Source organism: Lutra lutra, chromosome 11 (assembly GCF_902655055.1).
Source record: "Lutra lutra chromosome 11, mLutLut1.2, whole genome shotgun sequence".
NCBI classification, from domain to species: domain Eukaryota; kingdom Metazoa; phylum Chordata; class Mammalia; order Carnivora; family Mustelidae; genus Lutra; species Lutra lutra.
The window spans coordinates 57454150-57473508 of NC_062288.1; the positions used below are offsets into that span (position 1 = coordinate 57454150).

Genomic DNA, 19359 nt, shown 5'->3' on the forward strand with positions numbered 1-19359 from the left:
CTACAAATGTGGCTGTAACAGCTCCCAACCTTAGGATAAAACTTTGATCAAGAGCTACTATTTTCCTATTTGCATTAAGCTTACCTGACCGGATTACTGAGATCACAGTGGCAGTGCTAACAAGAAGAAATTTCAGATGTTAAAAAAGCCTTTATTTAAGAATTAAAATGCTCAATAAACCTGTCCCATCTCTCCCTTCTAAAAGACAAGGGCTCTTCTGTAAGCTTCTATTTATCCAAATGTTTGTAACACAGAATGATGTTTGTGTTTCTATTTTTCTCATCTGGCGAGATACATGACTCCTTCTTTTATTTCCTTTAATGGTGACATATAAATTAATGAACAACCTACATCTACACTGTCATCAAAAATATTTTAGAAACCATAAAACATGTAGCAATAATTCTGTCCCAAAGAGTCAACATCTGAACTTTTTTGTTTCCCTCAGTAATTCCATGGTTAGCTTTTTTCTTGTATTTGAGCAAGCAACATTCGTCAGCCAAAACAGCCATGGCCAAGTTACTTGATCAAGTCCACCTAAGGCACTATTTGATAATAAAGAGACAAAAGACAATCCACTTTATTTCAAATCAAGCACCATTTTTCTTCCCCATGACAGGCCTTCCCTCCTTCAAGCAAGTCTTCTTTTTCCAGGCTGAGCCTCTCCAATTCATTCACTCATCTCCCACAACACCGTTTCCTGCCCCTTCTCGATCCTGGTCACTCCCCTGAGGGCAGAGTCCATGGTGAGTGTGTATTCTGACCGTTGGGCCATAGTATCCTGTATCTACACACTCAAGAGAGGCTTAGTGAGCAACAAACACTATTCTAGGAACGAGGGCTACACCTCCAGCAAAGTCACGGCTCTCTCGAAGCTTAGCATCTCATGTAGCACCTAGAAAAATGCCCGACACAAAGCAAGCGCTCACTTAAAAAAAACAAAACAAACAACCAAAAAAAAAAAAAAAAAAAAAAAACCTCTCGTGAAATGTATAGCCTGCACTTGAACACAATATTCCAAACATGAGGTTTCACGTCTTGAAAATGGCGCACTTGGAGATGCTGAAATGATTACTGACAGCTAGGGAAAAGAAAAAGCTAAAAGTATGTGCAAGACTTTGAAAAGCTGAGCAGTCTAGCTCATTATATAGCTCAAGGCCATAACTACATTATGAGGTTCAAATTACCTCTGCACTCTGTTCAAAAGTATAGATAATATATTTTAGAGAAATGTAAGGCACAGCTGATTTAAAATATTTTCTTACTTTGTACGTGTTCCAATTCCTCTTGCTGGGTAACAGATTACTCTGGCAACTTTGAACAACTATTTTACATGGCGCGTAATTTGGAAGGGTCAAGAACTTAGGAAAGGCTTGGCTGGGCAATTCTGGTTCAGGGTCTCAGATGCCAGGAGGGGCTGGAGTCATTTGAAGGCCCAGTTGGGTGGATGTTGAGAGGGCTCCCTCATGAGGCTGGGAGCTCCTCCACATGGCTTCTCCAGCACGTGGACCTCAGTCATGATATTTCTATACTGCACTTGGCTTCCCCAGAATTTCCCAAGAGAAGCAGGTGGAAGTGGATGGCCTTTTATGATCTAATATTATAAGTCCAACAGTGTCATTTCTGCCATATTCTATTGGCTGAAGCAGTCACAAACTAACTCATATTCAAGAAGAAGGCACACAGACCCCATCTATCAATGTCAGGAGAATTCTGGCCATTTTTCTAAACAATTGCCACAGTTCTCAAAGGATAAGTTTCAATTACTTATAAAATGTGGGGAGGCAAAATACTGCATTCAAGATAAGTCATTATGAGAGAAATATCTGCTACTTTCCTCAGTCCAAATACTTTCTTTTGTTAAACAAGTTAAGCTTAACTGATTAGCTAACAAGAAGGTCATGAATGGCTTTCAAACTTTGGGGCTCTGAAGCAACAAAAGGCCACATGAGCACAAAGTCCCTCTCTTTAGAACTTCTTAAGAACAGGCTCTGGGTCCACCTTACCCACCCAAGATGGCAGTGATTTCTCCCTTCTCTGCCCTGCTCCCCTCACTTTTCATCATGTACTTCAGGTGGATGAATGGTAGAAGCAGGTGGGAGCTGAGGCAGTGACAGACAGAGACTCCGTCTCTATCATTAACTTTGTGACGCTAAGAACTGTCTAAATTCTCTCTTTCCCACGGCATCCAGCAGGGACCCAAAAAAGGTTTGCTCTTTGACTTGCGCTCAGAGTCTCAGTGCTCATTATTCTTGCCCCATTCATACTTGTAAATCGTTGAAACAAGACCATCTGGATTACAGAGGCTGGACTGCTGAGTTGTAGAGAGGCTCAGAGCTGTCTAAAACAGAGACAGGAGGTTCCCCATTTCTGATGACGACCATTGAGTCTTCAAGGGATTTAAAGAGGATCAAAATGTCCCATGGAGGTTGGACTCAAAGATTCTAAAGGTCTTTCTGAGTAAGAACTCCATAACGATATAATATAGGATTTATGAAATAAAAGGAAAATTGAATTCCTATAAATTTGTGAAATATTAACATTCACTACCCTCCTTCCAAAAATGTATTAAAATAGAGAAAAGGATACTTAGGAAACTCTGATTAACGCATCTTAATCGGGGGGGTATATGGGGGAGCTCTCCGGAAAAAAAGCTCTTCTGAGATGTACATACAGAACGTTTGGTTGCATATGATTCAGCAAAAGAAACCAGTTGTTCTTAGTGGTAGCTGCCATTCCCTAGTCTACAGAGCAGTAATTAATTGAACAATATTCAGGAGAAAGTTTTAGGCATGACTGTCATGATCTGCTAATGACTCACCAAAAGACTCTACCAAGTCATGATTTCTCTGGGCCTCTATTTCTCCTTGTAAGTTTCTTGGTACCCTGTACATTCTCCCCATCATTAAGTAATCTCACCACCCTGGGAAGAATTAATGTTAGAAGTTTGGTGTGAATCCACCTAGAATTCACTGATCTGTTTATATGAATGGAATCATATTTACATGTTGTTACATGTGCATTCTACAGATTTCATTGTATAGGACATCTTTCCATGATAAGACATACCGACCTATGCACAGCTTCACAGTATTCATCATATACTGTTTCATCCATTTTAGGAAATGTTTTTTCCTGCATTTTAACATCCCTGATATTAGGTGTGCCTCATATTTAATGGCCATCCAAGTTTACTTGGCCGAATATTTTTCTTACCATTCACAGCCTTTGATTCAATGATACAGTTGGCTGTGGTTTATATAACCAACCCACGTTTGGTGTTGCCAGCAGATACTCTTGATGCCCCTCATCGCAGTCCCCTAGCCCAGCTCTGATTTCAGCCATAGTCATGGTAAGGAGTTCCAAGTGGGACAGATACAGGCTGATGACTCCCACCACAGGCACACAGGGATCTCCTTGGTTTTCCAGGGCCTTCTCTGAAAATGGACACCAGCTCAGTCTGAAGGCAAATGCGTGGGAGCATTAGTGGCCTCAGGAGGGAACAGGGGGGAACAGGGCCGGCTGTGTAAATGCTCTAGTGTCCTTCCTTTCCAAAGGAGAAATCTGGAGATAGAACCAAGCCCTAGTTGCCTACAGTATCAGCTTCCTCACACATTCTTATTTTGGTTTTGCCTCCCTCCTTGCCTCTTTCCCTGCTCCCTCACTCCTGCTTCTTGGGATGACCTCCCAGATAAACTATGTGCACTCAACTTCTTGCTTAGGCTATACTTCGGGGGGAATCAAAACTAAGGCGCTGGTCATTTCAGTTATTTCTAGGTCTCAGTTTATCTGTAAATGAGAAAATGGAACTAAAATTCCTTCCAAGGCTCAAATTCTTAGACTCCAAAGGATCTCCTTCTCCTTTATATCATAAGGGCGACCTCTTAAGCCCAGAGGAGCAAACCACCTCTTTCTTTCTCCTGAGGCTAAGTGATTTGTCACACCAACAAGCTCTGATATTCTAATGATCTAAGTCATTCAACTTTTTGGTAAATATAGGACCAGGCCTTTGAGACAAAGAGAAAGCAAGAACAGCTCAGAGATGCCACAGCTGGTGAGTGATCTGCGTCTGAATGGTGCGATCATCACATTAAAGAACTCACCTGACATGTCACTTACACAGACATCTGGCCCCAGTCAGAGAGACCGACCGGACTGCACTATTTAAACAGCCTCCAGAGGCCCCTGGATGGCTCAATCAGTTAAGCTCAGGTCAAGATCTCAGGGTCCTGGGATGGAGTCCCTCGTTGGGCTCTCTGCTCAGCATGAGAGCCTGCTTCTCCCTCTGCCTGCTGCTTCTCTTCATGCTCGCTTTCTCTCTCTCTCTCTGACAAAAAGGTAAAATCTTTTTTAAAAAAATAAATAAAAATAAACAGCCTCCAGTTTTTCGGTGCATTATGCTTCAAAAGTATGTTTATAAATGAACTGCTTGGCATTTGCGATTTACTTTTCCCACAGAAATGCTATAAATGATTAGGTTCCCAAGCCAGGCCATTAAATGTATTTATTCTGCAAAAGCACCAGCAAAAAAGTTCCTAAGGAAACACATAACTTTACCGCATTGTATTTCCTAACCACAGAAAATATTTCGTTATGCAACCAAGACTCCCAGAACAAATATTCACCCCACCCCAACGTGCAGACCTACAGACAAACAAACTAGTGAAAGGGGATTTTTCAAGAATCAAAATGCCTACACAGTGTTTATTTAAGTCCTTATACCTGGCCGCAAATCCAGGTAGGGAACAAAAACTTAAACTCACCATAGCTCTCAAAGGGGAAAACAGAGACAATTAAGTTCAACACAAAACATGTAAAACTTCTTGGCCTAAGGTAGAGTTGAAGGAAACAAAGAAGGCCATTCAGAACAAGTGTGTTCAGAATTAAAGTGGTTATATAATCTGGAACTCAGATTACCACAAAGGACTGTTTAAAGTTAATGCCTAACAGCTAAAAGCCAAGTTATAAAAATCACAAGAGACTAAACCTAAGTTGAAAAAAAAAAATTAGTTTCATATTTTTTAAAGTTAAGACTTAAATCTTAATAGATCAAAATTACATTTATATGAAATTATACCAAAGCCCTACAATTAATATTTGTTCATTTAACCTCTAATCAACCACCAACCACCACCATTGCTGTCATAAATGGACTCTCTTGAAACTTGAAAATCATGTATCTCATAAGGAGTCAATAACCAAAATATATAAAGAACTCGTGCAACTCAATAGCAAAAACACCAATCTGACCAAAAATGGGCACAGGATCTGAATGGACATTTTTCGAAAGAAGATATACAGATGGCCAACAGGTAGATGAAAAGATGCTCAGTGTCACTAATCATCAGGCAAATGTAAATCAAAACCAGAATGAGACAGCGCTTCATACCTGTTAGAATGGCGATCATCAAAACAAGAAACAAGCATTGGCAAGGCTATGAAGAGAAGGGAAGCCTGTGCACTACTGGTGGGAATGTCAGTTGGTGCAGCCACCGTGGATAATAGTACGGAGGTTCCTCAAAAAGTTAAAAATGGAACTACCACATGATTCAGCAATTCCACATCCGGGATTTATCCAAAGAAAATCACAACATGACCTCAAAAAGCTATCTTCATCCCCATGGTGACTGCTGCATTGTTTACAATAGCAAAGATATGGAAACACCCTAAGTGCTCACTGTTGGATGAATGGATTTTAAAAGTTGTGATATTTATATACAATGGAATATCATTCAGCTATAAAAATAGGAAATCTTGCCATTTGTGACAACACAGGTGGACCTGGAGGTTATAATGCTAAGTGAAATAAGTCAGATAGAGAAAGGCAAATACTGTATGATCTCACTCACATGTGGAATCTAGAAAGAAAGAGAGAGCAAGAGGAAGGGAGGGAGAGAGAGAGGGAGGGAGGGAGGAAGGAAGGAAGGAAGGAAGGAGAACTTAATTCATAGCACACAGATTGGCAGCTGCCAGAAGTGGGGGTTGGGGGGTGGGCAAAATGAGTAAAGGGGGTCAAAAGATACAAACTTCCAGTTATAAAATAAGTAAGTCCTGGGAATGTAATATACAGCATGGTGACTGAGTTTATAATACTATATTCCATATTTAAAAGTTGCCAGGAGGTGGGGGGGTGCTCCTGGGTGGCTTGGTCAGTTAAACTGGTTGATTTGGGCTCAGGTCATGATCTCAGGACCATGAGATGGAGCCCTGCATCAGCTCTGTGCTGGGTGTGGAGCCTGCTTAAGATTCTCCCTCTCCCTCTGCTCCCAAACCGCCCCCCTACATCCCCACTACACTCGCTCATGTGCTGACTTTCTCTCTTTTTAAAAAAAAAAAAAAAAAAAGGGGGGGTTTTAAGACAGTAAACCTTAACAGCTCTAGGAAAGAAGGGAGGGAAGGAGGGCAGGAGGGAGACTGAGCTTCCTAACTCTGATTACTGATAATTGTGGCATCAGGGACTAGAAAGTGGAGAGGAGAGAAATGAAGAAATCTGGGATTGTGGAAATTGACTGTCAAAGAAAGCAGTCAAAATCTTATGTAAAAATCTTTCATGGCTTGACAAAAGTGGATCCTTAAGTGATCTTTTTTCAAGTTTCTTAAAAATAAAAGTGTTTTTAAAGAAAAGCAACTCTTTTAAAAAAGGAAAGAAAGGGGGCGCCTGGGTGGCTCAGTGGGTTAAAGCCTCTGCCTTTGGCTCAGGTCATGATCCCAGGGTCCTGGGATAGAGCCCCACATCGGGCTCTCTGCTCAGCAGGGAACCTGCTTCCTTCTCTCTCTCTCTGCCTGCCTCTCTGCCTACCTGTGGTCTCTGTCTGTCAAATAAATAAATGAAATCTTTAAAAAAAAAAAAAAAAAAGAAGGAAAAAAAGGAAGAAACAAACAAACAAACGAACTATTTATCCAAGTAAAAAAGTACACATAATTATTTTTTCAATTGCGCACAGAGGATCTGTATTTAATTTCATAGGACTTCTGGTCAAAAGAAACGAAATGAAAAGTAAATGCAAACGAGAAAGGTCATACAGTAATATTAAAGAAATACCTACAGTCCATGACTATAAATGTGGATACAAAAACAAAAAACACTTTTAGAGGCAGGAAAAAAAATTGTTTACAAAAGCCAGAAGACTATTAGTGTTTATGACCTAAACCTTATTATTGCCCATGTTCTGTTTTTCTCTTTTCCCCCAATTCCCTAGTTTACTGGTAAAGATGTAAGAGTTGAGCTGAAAGAAACAATACTCTTTAACTTCTTTCTTCCACGTAAGGGCTGACAAAAAGAACCACAGGGGAGAAACATGTATTAATCATCCTCATGGTTTGCAAGAACAGCTCTTTATTAATCTCTGTCTAAACAAATACAAATAAACAGAGACAAAACACTCTAGACACCAACCTGCGGCAAAAGCTCTCGGAAATCAGACATAACACCCACAGAACGTCTTTCGGCTTGAATGAGTAAACACTTCCAGCAAGACCTCAACTGTTTTTGTTTTCTTAAAACATAAAAGGGAATCATGTTATTCAAGCACGAATAAGACTGTAGAGAGCTTTTGTGTTGTTGACAGCAACACTTCTTGGGGATACTAATATCACCAAATAACTAAAAGGAAGAATATTAGTGAATGTGGAGGGTCCATCTCCCATTCTTCCAAGCTTGGAAAAGAGAGCTCAGACATGGATATCGTTAGAATGCAATAGTCAAGAAGCACTTGAACTACCCAGGTACCAGAATGAGGCACAAAATTCTATGAAAAAGACTAATATTTTATTTGGGTTAGGATCAAGAATCACAAGATTAAGGAAAGGAATTTAGGAAGCTAAGTAAAACATCAGGAGGTCAGCCTTTTATTTTAGGGGCAGGGAAACTGAGGCCCATAGACACACTCTTATCTGCCCAATGTCATATAACCACTAACCGTACAGCTGTGTATCTAGGTCCACCTTGTGTCTTCTTTGTCACTCAGTATAATGCATGATAGAAGACTGAAACTTCAGAAGGTTAAGTTCTAATCTTCCATGTTTGAAAAATTATTTTTAACATCCTTAATACGTGAAATCGGGTGAAATTTTTGGTGTTGCTTTACTGATAAGGAAAGCCTCACATGAGCCATCTCAAGAGACTAGGTATTAAAATTTTTCATCTCATTCAATATAATTCATGCCAGGAAGAAGTATATTTATAGACAAAATTCTACAACATTCTTAATTCTATGTATTACATCAACCCTAACGAGGTTATGGTTAAGTAATTTCCAGGATTCCCTGGCCTTAAAATCTGCAAATCATTAACTAAATTTATAAATAAGAGTACCGTCAGTGTTCCCAGATCTAAAACACACACACACACACACACACACACACACACACACACACACAATTCCCTTTCCCCTACTCCATCTCACCCAAAATAATTCTGGGCTATTTCAAACATAATACCACCTTAAAAGGTGAAAACTTTCCCTCTCTTGAGTAGTTTTATGTCATCATTCTAATTGTTTTAGGGACCCATCTCCAGCTCAATTCCCAACACCCAACCAATCCCCGGCTCTGCCAAGGAGTCTGCCCATATCTCTTCAAACCAGGCAACTCTTCTCTGGAGTTTCTTTCTGGGAGAATTATACCAGCAGGTTCTAATTTCCTATCCCTGTAGGAAAGGTTGCTCAGAGCTAGAGTTTTAATGCCTCTTATTAAAGTATAGCCTGCCTGCTAAATTATGACCAGATTTTCAATCATCGTCTTAAATAGAAGTTTATTAATTGAGGGCTTATTATTCTCCATATGAAAGCCAAAGAGACTAACAGAGAAAGGATGAAGCATGATAAACAGCAGTTGGACTGTGCCACTGATTAAGTACTTCATGGCCATGGACAGAAGCTGCAGGTTTACCTCCACTCCCTACTTTAGGACCTGGCATAACAGATGCTCGGGAAATGTTGCCTGAATGAAAGAAAACTGCATATTGCTTTAGGCAAAGGGACAGTTGAGGCTCTTTATAAATGGTCACTGCCATCTGGCACCACCTTACACGTTCAATGGCATGAGCTAGAAGGATACCACATGTAGCCCGAGATAACTCTTGCTCAAAGTGTTAAATCACTTCGTGAAGAAAGTCACCTTCATGCTAATCAACATAACAACAGTGATGGACAGCCTGAAACACACACTCCAGCATTCGGGCAGGCCTTAAAACATACTCAGAGAAAGGGTCTGAGTAACACTGGGGTAACAGCCCCAGTAAATCACATGAAGCTTTTTTCTACTCAAGAACTTTCTTGGGCGCCTGGGTGGCTCAGTGGGTTAAGCCGCTGCCTTCGGCTCAGGTCATGATCTCAGGGTCCTGGGATCGAGTCCCACATCGGGTTCTCTGCTCAGCGGAGATCCTGCTTCCCTCTCTCTCTCTCTGCCTGCCTCTCCATCTACTTGTGATCTCTGTCAAATAAATAAATAAAATCTTTAAAAAAAAAAAAAGAACTTTCTTTCTCTTTCATTGTATTTCACTACCTTCCCCCACGACTACAGTTTTCATGTAGGCAAACAAAGGAGCTATCATGTCCAATTAGACAGTCACTCAAGCCAAAAACAGCATCCTGAATCCCAGGAATAAACCAGTTGCTTTATTAAGTGATGAAAAGTCTTTCCAGTCAAACATTTTGGATTGTTTTTTCATGAAGTTATTATTTATTCTCTATACCGACACAGACTGTTATTTTTTAAGCCTTTCTCCATAAGTGTGTCAAAATCTTCCAGACTCAAGGTAAGGCATCAAACCAAAATAGCTTTCAATTTCCATATAATTATGAAAGTCTTTACAGCTACTCTTACACCGAGAATCACGTTACACCACTTGAATTCATATAAACACATTCCCTACAGACCTACTTCACCTAGGCATGTCTGCTCCAAAGAAGGCATTTAGACAAACAGCACTCACACTGTTCCAGCCATTATCAGTCAATGCTGCTGGCCAGTGTTCTCACACAGATCAGGAAAAAAGTGTAGGGGGGAGTGGAGTCCAAAGAAGAGTCCTGCAATCCTTCTCACCGCACCGTCTGCGGACAAACTTAGGTTCTGTCCAAATAGCAAAGTAAAAAGAACTGAAAACTTTGACCATAAACAAACAAAAATCATTCTGCATTGACACATTCTCTTTCAATTCAAACCTAGAAATTTTTAGCAGGACTGTAGTAGCCAAATCGTATTACTTAAAAATTATAAGGGCAGAAGACACTCTGAAAGGATTTTTTCTTAAAGCATAAGAAATAGCACACCAGGTCTGATAAATGGTCCCTCTGGCCAAGGGTTCTTGCCAATGGTACTAAAGGGGATAGAGTCAAGGATAAAGCAACTGGGCAAATAAGGACAATGTAATTATCCCCTCCATAATCATGACCTCAAAAACCCATGACGTCCTTTGATCACCAGAAGTTTCATAAGAACAGGGACTTTATTTTGTTCACTGCTATACATAACCCCAGCACTTGAATGGTATCTGGCCCAGAAGAGGCTCCCCCAAAATTATTTTTGAATAAATACATTGTTCCTGTGCAGTTACTCATGAATTTGCTTAAAGACAGTAGCACATTAATTTACCAATTAGTTCTCCATTAAGAAGCCAAAAAACCCTCAAAAAACAAACAATCAAAAAAAACCCATAAGACGGCACCACCACGTCATTCAGGGATTCATTGATTTCAACAACAAAAATATACTGAGCACCTGCAATGTACTGTCAACTTTTCTGGCTCTGGGGATACGGTGGACAAGACATGGAGTTCGTGCCTCATGGGGCTTCCATCCTAGACTCGCACAGGCTACTGTGTGGAGGATGGGCTGCTGGGGTAGGAAGGAAAAACAGAGGCCAGTTAGGACACTAGTGCAGACCAAAGGTGAGACGATGATGGCTCAGAGCAGGGAGGAGCTGGTGAGAAGGGATTGGATTCAGGATATGTTTTGTACATTTAGAGCTTCATGGGAATAATCTAGGTGATAGAGAAATTGATAGTTCGGGAGAGAGGGGATCCATCCACAGCGCAAAGCCTCTGAATAAGCAAGAGATATTGGGGACCCATGTACAGGTGGATGGCCTCAGATAGGGGCAGAGACCGGGGAGTCCCTGTAACAGAAGTGAGGACAGAGGGTGTAGGGACCGTAATCTTCCCCAGTCCTAAAGTCTGCAATAAAGGAAATTTCTTATCTCAACAAAACCTCTTAGGCTTTAGGTTAAACTCACTCTTTTCTGTGACTAAGAAAAGTAATACATATTCATCACACGTAGAGATTTTAGACAACACAGAAAATTATTGAAAAGCACACACTGATAGCACCTGTAATTCCACCATCCAATAATAACTATTATAAACCTCTGTTGCATTTCATCTGTGAATTTAGATTATAACTAATTAAAAAAAAAGAGTCATCAGTTTCCTCTGGCTTTATTTCCCACCCACCCATTCCATGTTCTTGCTGTTGTGAAGCAATGAAGAGTAAAACACCAGGGTATGCATTCCCTTTTTCTCATCTTCCTTAACTAGCAAATAAGCATCTTCTTTCATCTTCATTTGGTACACAGGATGCATATGTTTCTCATAGGAGGTGTTTCTGTTTATAAACTTGGTCTTATTGTTAGACTCAAAATTTGTAGATTGTTTTGTATTCTTCCTTGTGAATCTGGCCTTTTTTCTACATTGTTTGGTTTTCCCAAATGTTTTTAAGCTACTTGCATAATTTCACTTTATTATCCAAATTTTATTTCTTCAATTAGTATATATTGTTTTGTTCCTCTACTTTTAAAAAATTCTTTCCCCTCTTAGCCATTACTTTCCTCTCAGTCTAGTTCTTTTGGTGATGAAATTGCTTTTGAAGATAAATTCTCTTTGTTTTGCTGAATTTCTGGTTCCTGAGTTCGTGGTTGGCTCCATTAACTGAAATAGTGAGATCTTGAGCATGTCCTTTCAAATATTTTTCTCTCCTCATTGGTGCCTCCCCCCCACTCAAGCCTCCAATATTAAACACTCAACAGCATGTTCTAACTGCTTATAGGTATGACTGGAATGAGTCGTGTCCCCATAGCCTTTTGCCTCACCTGGTGCTGTGAAGGTCAAGTAAGACCAAGTGGGTAGGAACTGGTTCTCAAGCCATTCTAGAAAGTTTCAGTCTTTACACTTACTTGAATAGACCCTTTGCTTCTGATAAAAGAGGAATTTAATACTCTGAATGGGCACCTGCGTGGCTCAGTCGATTAAGCATCTGCCTTCTGCTCATATCATGATCCCAAGGTCCTGGAATAGGGCCCCACATTGGACTCTCCTCTCAGCGGAGAGCCTGCTTCTTCCTCTGCCCCTACCATACTCATGCTGTGCATGCTCATTCTCTCTCTCAAATAAATAAATAAAATCTTATTTAAAAAAATACTTTGAAAGGAAGGGACCCAATCCAGCTGAAGCAACATAATTTGCTCATGTGGTCTTTGCCACGATCATGGCAGAACAGACACAAGCACACAAAATTTACCATCATCAGTTAAGGTTTGTGAGAAACAAATCCGTCCCATCAATAGAATGAGATTACGCTTCCAGACTCCCCAAAACAAACAAATCCACAGGCTGCATTAAACAAAGTGTTATCAAGCTTTCAACCACCTCTTTCTTAATGAATTTCAACTTTTTCGCCCAGGGATAGTTTGAGACCCAGCTCTAATCTAGATTGAAGTGCTGAGATCGGATCACAGTGCTAACAGTGGATACAGATAAAAATTGCTAATAAATTCTCAAGTCACAGCTTCAACTACTATCATTCAGAACATATTCATTCTGTCTGAAACTACACTCACATTTTGCTTTTGCCCATTTATTAAAATTCTAGTAAATGATTTCTCTTAAACAATACACTTGGCTCGTCCCAAATCTAGTATCAGCCACTAGAAGATTTTATGAAAATTGCTTAAAATACCTTAGCCTAAGGTTTCTCATTTCCAGAACAAAAATAAATTCTGCTTCTTCACTTGGTTATTATAAAAATGAAAAGAAGGAATACATGTGAAAGAAATTTATAAATGCTAACAAACTGCACAAAAATTCAGTTGTTAGACTGCAATTTAAAGTCCTGTGTGATCTCACTTCCTATTTGGGGGAGGGGGTCAGGGGAATAATTTTACTTGTTTTTAGTAGGTAATACATTCACAGAATTCAGAATTCTAAAGTTGCCAAAGGCTATACAATGAAAAGTCTCCCATTCCTTCCCACCAACCACCTAATTCCCCTGTCAGGGAGCAACTAATAAAATCAATTTATTTACTTTTCAGATGCATGTACATTTCCCCCCAATTTTCACATAAAAGCTATCATACTATTCGCCACTACACACCTTTTTTTCCAATTGAACAATACATCCTGGGGATTGTTTCATTTCCATCTATCAATAGAGAGCTCCCCCATTCTTTTCACTGGCTGCTCGGGAAGTCATCAAGTGGAGGAACCATGATTTTACTTTCCCATCTCCCACATACAGGTTATCTCCCATCTTTTATTGTTATAGCCTTTTGCTCATGTATAAACATATTTGTAAGATACACTTCCAAAAGGGAATTGCTGCGTCAAAAAGTATACACATTTTTAACTTTGAAAAAGACTGCCAGACTGCCTTCCATAAAAGTTTATAGCAATTTATTCTCCTTCCAGCCATAAATGGAGACAATTTCTCCACACATTTGTAATAAAATCTCTTGTCAAACATTGTTGTTAAATCTCAGCCAACAGGACAGTGAAAAACAGTATCTCCGTGTGTTTTAATTTGCTTTTTCTAATGAATTGTTTTTGGTCCTTTATTTATCAGTAGTTGCTCTCTGAATATTAAGAAAATTTATTTTGCTCCCTTTAACTTTCTTCCTCTGTATCCCTCTGCACATCCTAAGACCCAGCCACTATGAGCTGCTTGCTATCCCCAAATGGGCCACATTTGGGGAAATACCCATTCCTTCTAGCTCCACTCACAAATTTTTTGGACAGTCAACTTCAAAGGTATTTCAATGTTTACAAAATGTTCCATACTGTATTCCTCTCATAGGACTTATTCCCTCCTTCCTTGGGGAGCCCAGGGCACATTTTTAGAGCTTCATAAAGTATAAAACCAAATTCTCCAACTTACCATCCCCTATGATAACCAACATATTCACTCAATTAATGTGGGACAAAAGACTAAAGTAGAAATAGAAACTGAATTTTTTTTTTTAAGATTTATTTTAGAGAGAGAAAGAGAGCCCTTGCAAGTGGGTATTGGGAGGATGGGGAGCCAGAGGGAGAGAAGCACAGAGAGAGCCCAACTAGGGGCTCGACCTTAGGACCCTGAGATCATGACTAGAGCCAAAAGCAACAGTCAGATGCTTAACTGACTGAGCCACCCAAGCACCTCAGAAACTGTGAATTTCTAATTGTATGTGTGTCCTCAACCTTCCAAAACAACACTGTAAATCTAGTGATGGGCATAATAAAATAGAGATCTGGGAACTTGTTCTTAGGCCGAGAAGGTCATATCACAATAAATGGTAATAAATCCTTTTTTGTTTAATGTTTGTTTGTTTTAACACCAAAATCCTATGACTTAAATGACCGAACAATGTAATAAGTAAGATCAAAGTATTTTTAAAGCAATATGTTAATTCCCAATAAACCCACAAAAAGAAGATTGACTTCTTTACTAGTCAACGAAATGTAATCTAAAAATCACAAGACACCATTAGACAACCATCAGAACGGCTGAAATGAAAAAGAGAATGTCAAGCGTGGATATAGGTCAACTAGAAGTCTCATATACCGCTGGAGGAAATGTAAATTAGTACAGCCATTTTAGAGAACTGTTTGGAGAAATCAACTAAAGATACACATATGCCAACCTTGTAACCTAGAAATTCTCCTCTAGATACAGACAGCCAGCAAAAAGCACACATGCTGTTCACCTAAGAATGTTCACAGCAGCATTAATCATAACAGTCTAAAATGGGGAAAACCCAAATCTTATCAAAAGAATAGATAAGTAAATTTCTGGTACAGTCACACAGTGAAATTCTAATAGCAACAGGAATGAGTGAACTGCAACTTCGCACCAAAACATGAATGAATCTCACACACCCAAAGAGTCTATACGATCCCATTTATGTAAATTCCAGAAACAGGCAAAGCTAATCTGACAGTGTTACAAATTAAGAGAGCCTTGTGGGATAGGGATAGGGATGGGGGATAAATGAGGGGGACTTGTAAGAATCCAGTAATATTCTGTTTTTCACCTGGATGCTGGTTACACAGATGTGTTCATCTTATGCAAACTCATTAAAGTATACATTTGTGCTCTATATAATTTTCTGCACATATAGCATACTTCAATAAAAAAAGTTTAATAAAATAAAAGCAATAGGCTAAACCTCCAAAAGGGAATATATTTCTTTTTAAATACCCTTCATGTATAAATGCTTTTTAAAATATCATGGTGATTATCTGCCACTTGCAAACCCAACTAATGTGCATTGGTTTAACCCAAGAGCCTACAATTAAAAAAGAGATCCCAGCAAGAGCAATTCTATTTCCGAAACAATGCAGGAGCCACGAATGGTACTCAGGGCTTGTTTGATTGAGGGGAAAAAAAAAAGAAGAATTGAGGTGACCAAGGAGATCAGCTATATGGAATAAGCAAAGATTGCAGAAAAGATGAAAAGAAATAGAACCTCCTTAAAATGTACAAAAATAGCTATTACTCTTACAGGAGCCTTCTGTGGAGCTCCTAAGGAAAAAAAGAAAAGAAAACTGTTTATTCCAGTGCAGTTATGTGCCTCAAAACCTTGCTTCCCTCCCAGTATTATTTTAAAACACTGCACAACAGACAAAGAAAGAGTACCATGGGAGTAGTAATTAATGGCAAATGCAGGTGTCTGAATAGAGGAAGGCCAAGGGAAATGAAACACAAACCCTTCCATTTCATTAGTGTTCTAAAAATACTCTCGTAATACAAAGGCCTGCCCTGCTTACGTAGAGTGTGTGTGTGTGTGTGTGTGTACACATATGCATATATATATGAATGAGAAATCTCATCAAAACAGTTTTTGTGAATCCTGACCATAACCCAGATACAAAGAGATTCAAAATGGAAGTTAAAAAACTGATGGCACTGAACTGGTCAAGCAGTGCTCCAAACAAACAAGGAAATAAATAAAATAAAGGTAGAGTAAACGCAATTATCTGTGTGAATGAAAACAGATTTTTTTGGTAAAGGTTTATTTATTTGAGGGACGGGTAGGGCAGAGGAACAGGGAGAGAGAGTCTCAAGTAGACTCCACACTGAGCATGGAGCCCCATGTGGGGCTCGATCTCACGACCCCAAGATCATGACCTGAGCTGAAACCAAGAGTCAGATGCTTAATCAACTGAGCCACCCAGACACCCCTGAAGACATTTTTCAAAATACCTTTTCCATTTGGCTGTGAAGTATAAAAATAACACCCCCTCCAAGACTGATGAACAGACCCTAACACTTAACGCTCTTTTGAACTTGACATTACTGTCATATTTAACTTGATCTCAATAGAGCTTAAGAAGGCAAAGAAAAAGATCTGAAGTCCAGGCAACTCCCAGAGGGAATGATTTTGCAGCCAACGTTCAAATTTCTGTTGTAAGAGACAGGAGAAAGATGATCAACTGAAATTCATAGATAATCCGTCACCGTTGGTGTTGGTCAATGTACAAACTGGTTTTGCACAGAAACATTGCCAAGGAGGTAGCCCCTCCAGGAGGAAACAAGAAAAAAGACAGGATGCTGTTAAAGTTTTAATTACAGAGACTCCTTGATCCTATCTTATCTGCCTTCAGGCAAAGGTGTTAATAAGCAGTGAAATTTTCAGAAAGCAGGTAGCAACAAGGAAAAGAAGCATGAGATTGGAATAATCAAACTTGCAGGTGAATTTTTTTCTTAAACCTGGGAAATAATTCTTGGCTCATGTAATAATAAAAAATAAAAACTGGTCTCCCCTTACAGAAGGAAGGATTAGAATTAACTACCAATGATCAGAGCTAGAAATAGCATCAAAGTTAAAAGATCAGACGTTACCTCCCTTCCCCCCCTCCGATAGCAAAGCAGATTTATTAAAGGCATCTATGCTGACCATTCAGCCAAAACCAATCATAAATTGTTGAACACTGACATGGTTAAACAGGTTCAAAGAAGGATCACCATCATCTAGCCGTGACTAGCTGAAATTTGCCTTGCAATTAGCATTTACAGCAAGAAAAGTGTTTGCTGAAGGCTTAACAAGGGCTAGCAGTCAAGTCCGGACATTAATCAAGGAATGACTAGGGGGGTCTCTCTAAAAGAACTCACAAGTCCATGAAATAAATGAGTAGCTTGGGAAGGGACTAAATAAACAAATGAATAAAGAGCATAAGTGCTGAGCATTTACTTATCCAACAAGCATTTACCCCGAGTGTTCACAACACTATAAATGGACATCCATTATTTTTTTTTATTTATTTTCAGCATAACAGTATTCATTGTTTTTGCACCACACCCAGAGCTCCATGGAATCCGTACCCTCTCTAATACCCACCACCTGGTTCCCCCAATTTCCCACCCCCCGCCCCTTCAAACCCCTCAGATTGTTTTTCAGAGTCCATAGTCTCTCATGGTTCACCTCCCCTTCCAATTTCCCTCAACTCCCTTCTCCTCTCTAACTCCCCTTGTCCTCCATGCTATTTGTTATGCTCCACAAATAAGTGAAACCATATGATAATTGACTCTCTGCTTGACTTATTTCACTCAGCATAATCTCTTCCGGTCCCGTCCATGTTGCTACAAAAGTTGGGTATTGGGGCGCCTGGGTGGCTCAGTGGTTAAAGCCTCTGCCTTCGGCTCAGGTCATGATCTCAGGGTCCTGGGATCAAGTCCCACATGGGGCTCTCTGCTCAGCGGGGAGCCTGTTCCTCCTCTCTCTCTGCCTGCCTCTCTGCCTACTTGTGATCTGTCTGTCAAATAAATAAATTAAATTAAATTAAATTAAATTTTAAAAAAAAGTTGGGTATTCCATTATTTTCGTTTGTCCAGCCAATTCATCTCTCTGGTAGCAGCACCTCAAACTTCCTCAGAGGAAGCATCCCTTGCCCTGTCCACAGGAAACACCAGACCCACACCTGGCCAATGACAGCCCTGATAACTCTGGCCCCAGTTACTGGTTCAGAATTAGGAGCATGAGTCAAGGCAGGGACAATCAGAGTCAATAAGCATCTCCAGTCGCTTGGCTTGTAGGAAATAAGTCAATACCTGCCAAGAGGTACTCAGGTGGAGAAAGCCTGCCTGAGAATGAGGCCAGATAAAAACAGGGCAGGAGATGGCAAGAAACAGGGCCCCAATGACATGATTTGAGTCCCTAGATCCAGCCATGCCTGAAGCTAGCATTACTCATGGATTTTTTAGCAACATACACCACCAAATTTTCTCCTTTTTTTTAAAGATTTATTTATTTAGAGGTCACAAGTGGAGGCAGGGGCAGAGGGAAAGGGAAAGAGAGGATCTCAAGCAGACTCTGTGATGAGTGCAGACCCCCACACAGCGCCCAATCTCACAACCCTGAAATCATGACCTTAGCTGAAATCAAGAGTCAGACACTTACCCAACTGAGCCAACCAGGCACCCTGCAAATTTTCTTTTAAATTGTCTTTAAGCTTGACGGGTTTCTCTTCCTTACAAATAAAATGCCCTAATGCATCACTACTGCCCTAGTCCCTTAAACCTCTTTATAGGAATAATTTTTCAGCCAGAGCACACACCCTCAATCATTAAATTTTTTTTTCAAAATATCTTCCGAAATTAAAGATTCTGAGAAATGGATATGAAATAAGTTTGCCATTTATTATTCCAAGCGCCTTAGGAGCCTTTTGGTGACTGGATTATTTCCTCCCAGGAAAATAAGCTTTGTGGTGTAATTGATTATTCACACCAGACCCTAATAACAGGCTGCTTGGGTCTTCAGAACACCAAAACCCTTTTTGTTCAGCTCTTTGTGCATCCCAGGAGTTCGTATCATGAAGCGAACTTTGAAGGCTTTGCTGCTTGAATTCCGTTCTGTTTGCCTCCCCCATGGGAAAGGGGAGAATTCAAATGAAGAGTGCCTAGGTTCAAGGAGCCTGCATTCTGTCCCCACTTCTCCACAAAACAGACCAGTCATGGAGAACCGCAGTAGTGAAGTGCTGACAGCAGTGGTCACATTCTGTGGGTTTGTTAAGTCGTTCACATTACACAACTCCACTCTGACTGGAAAGCACACACTTGCCGGGGCAGTCTCCCCAAGGAATGTGGCCAGTACGCTCTCATACCTATCCTGGG

At 40.1% G+C, this 19359-nt stretch overlaps 1 protein-coding gene across 7 annotated transcripts in view; it reads right to left on the reverse strand.

The window, feature by feature from the left end:
* OSBPL3 (oxysterol binding protein like 3) overlaps positions 1-19359 on the reverse strand; it is a 178345-nt gene that overhangs the window by 141798 nt on the left and 17188 nt on the right. The window contains exon 1 of one of the 7 annotated variants that reach the window (XM_047694799.1): positions 4104-4124. The exons of the other annotated variants lie outside the window; for them this stretch is intronic. The gene's annotated coding sequence lies outside the window, so the exon portion shown is untranslated. Of the gene's footprint in view, positions 1-4103; positions 4125-19359 lie in introns of those variants that run through there. 7 annotated transcript variants of the gene reach the window in all.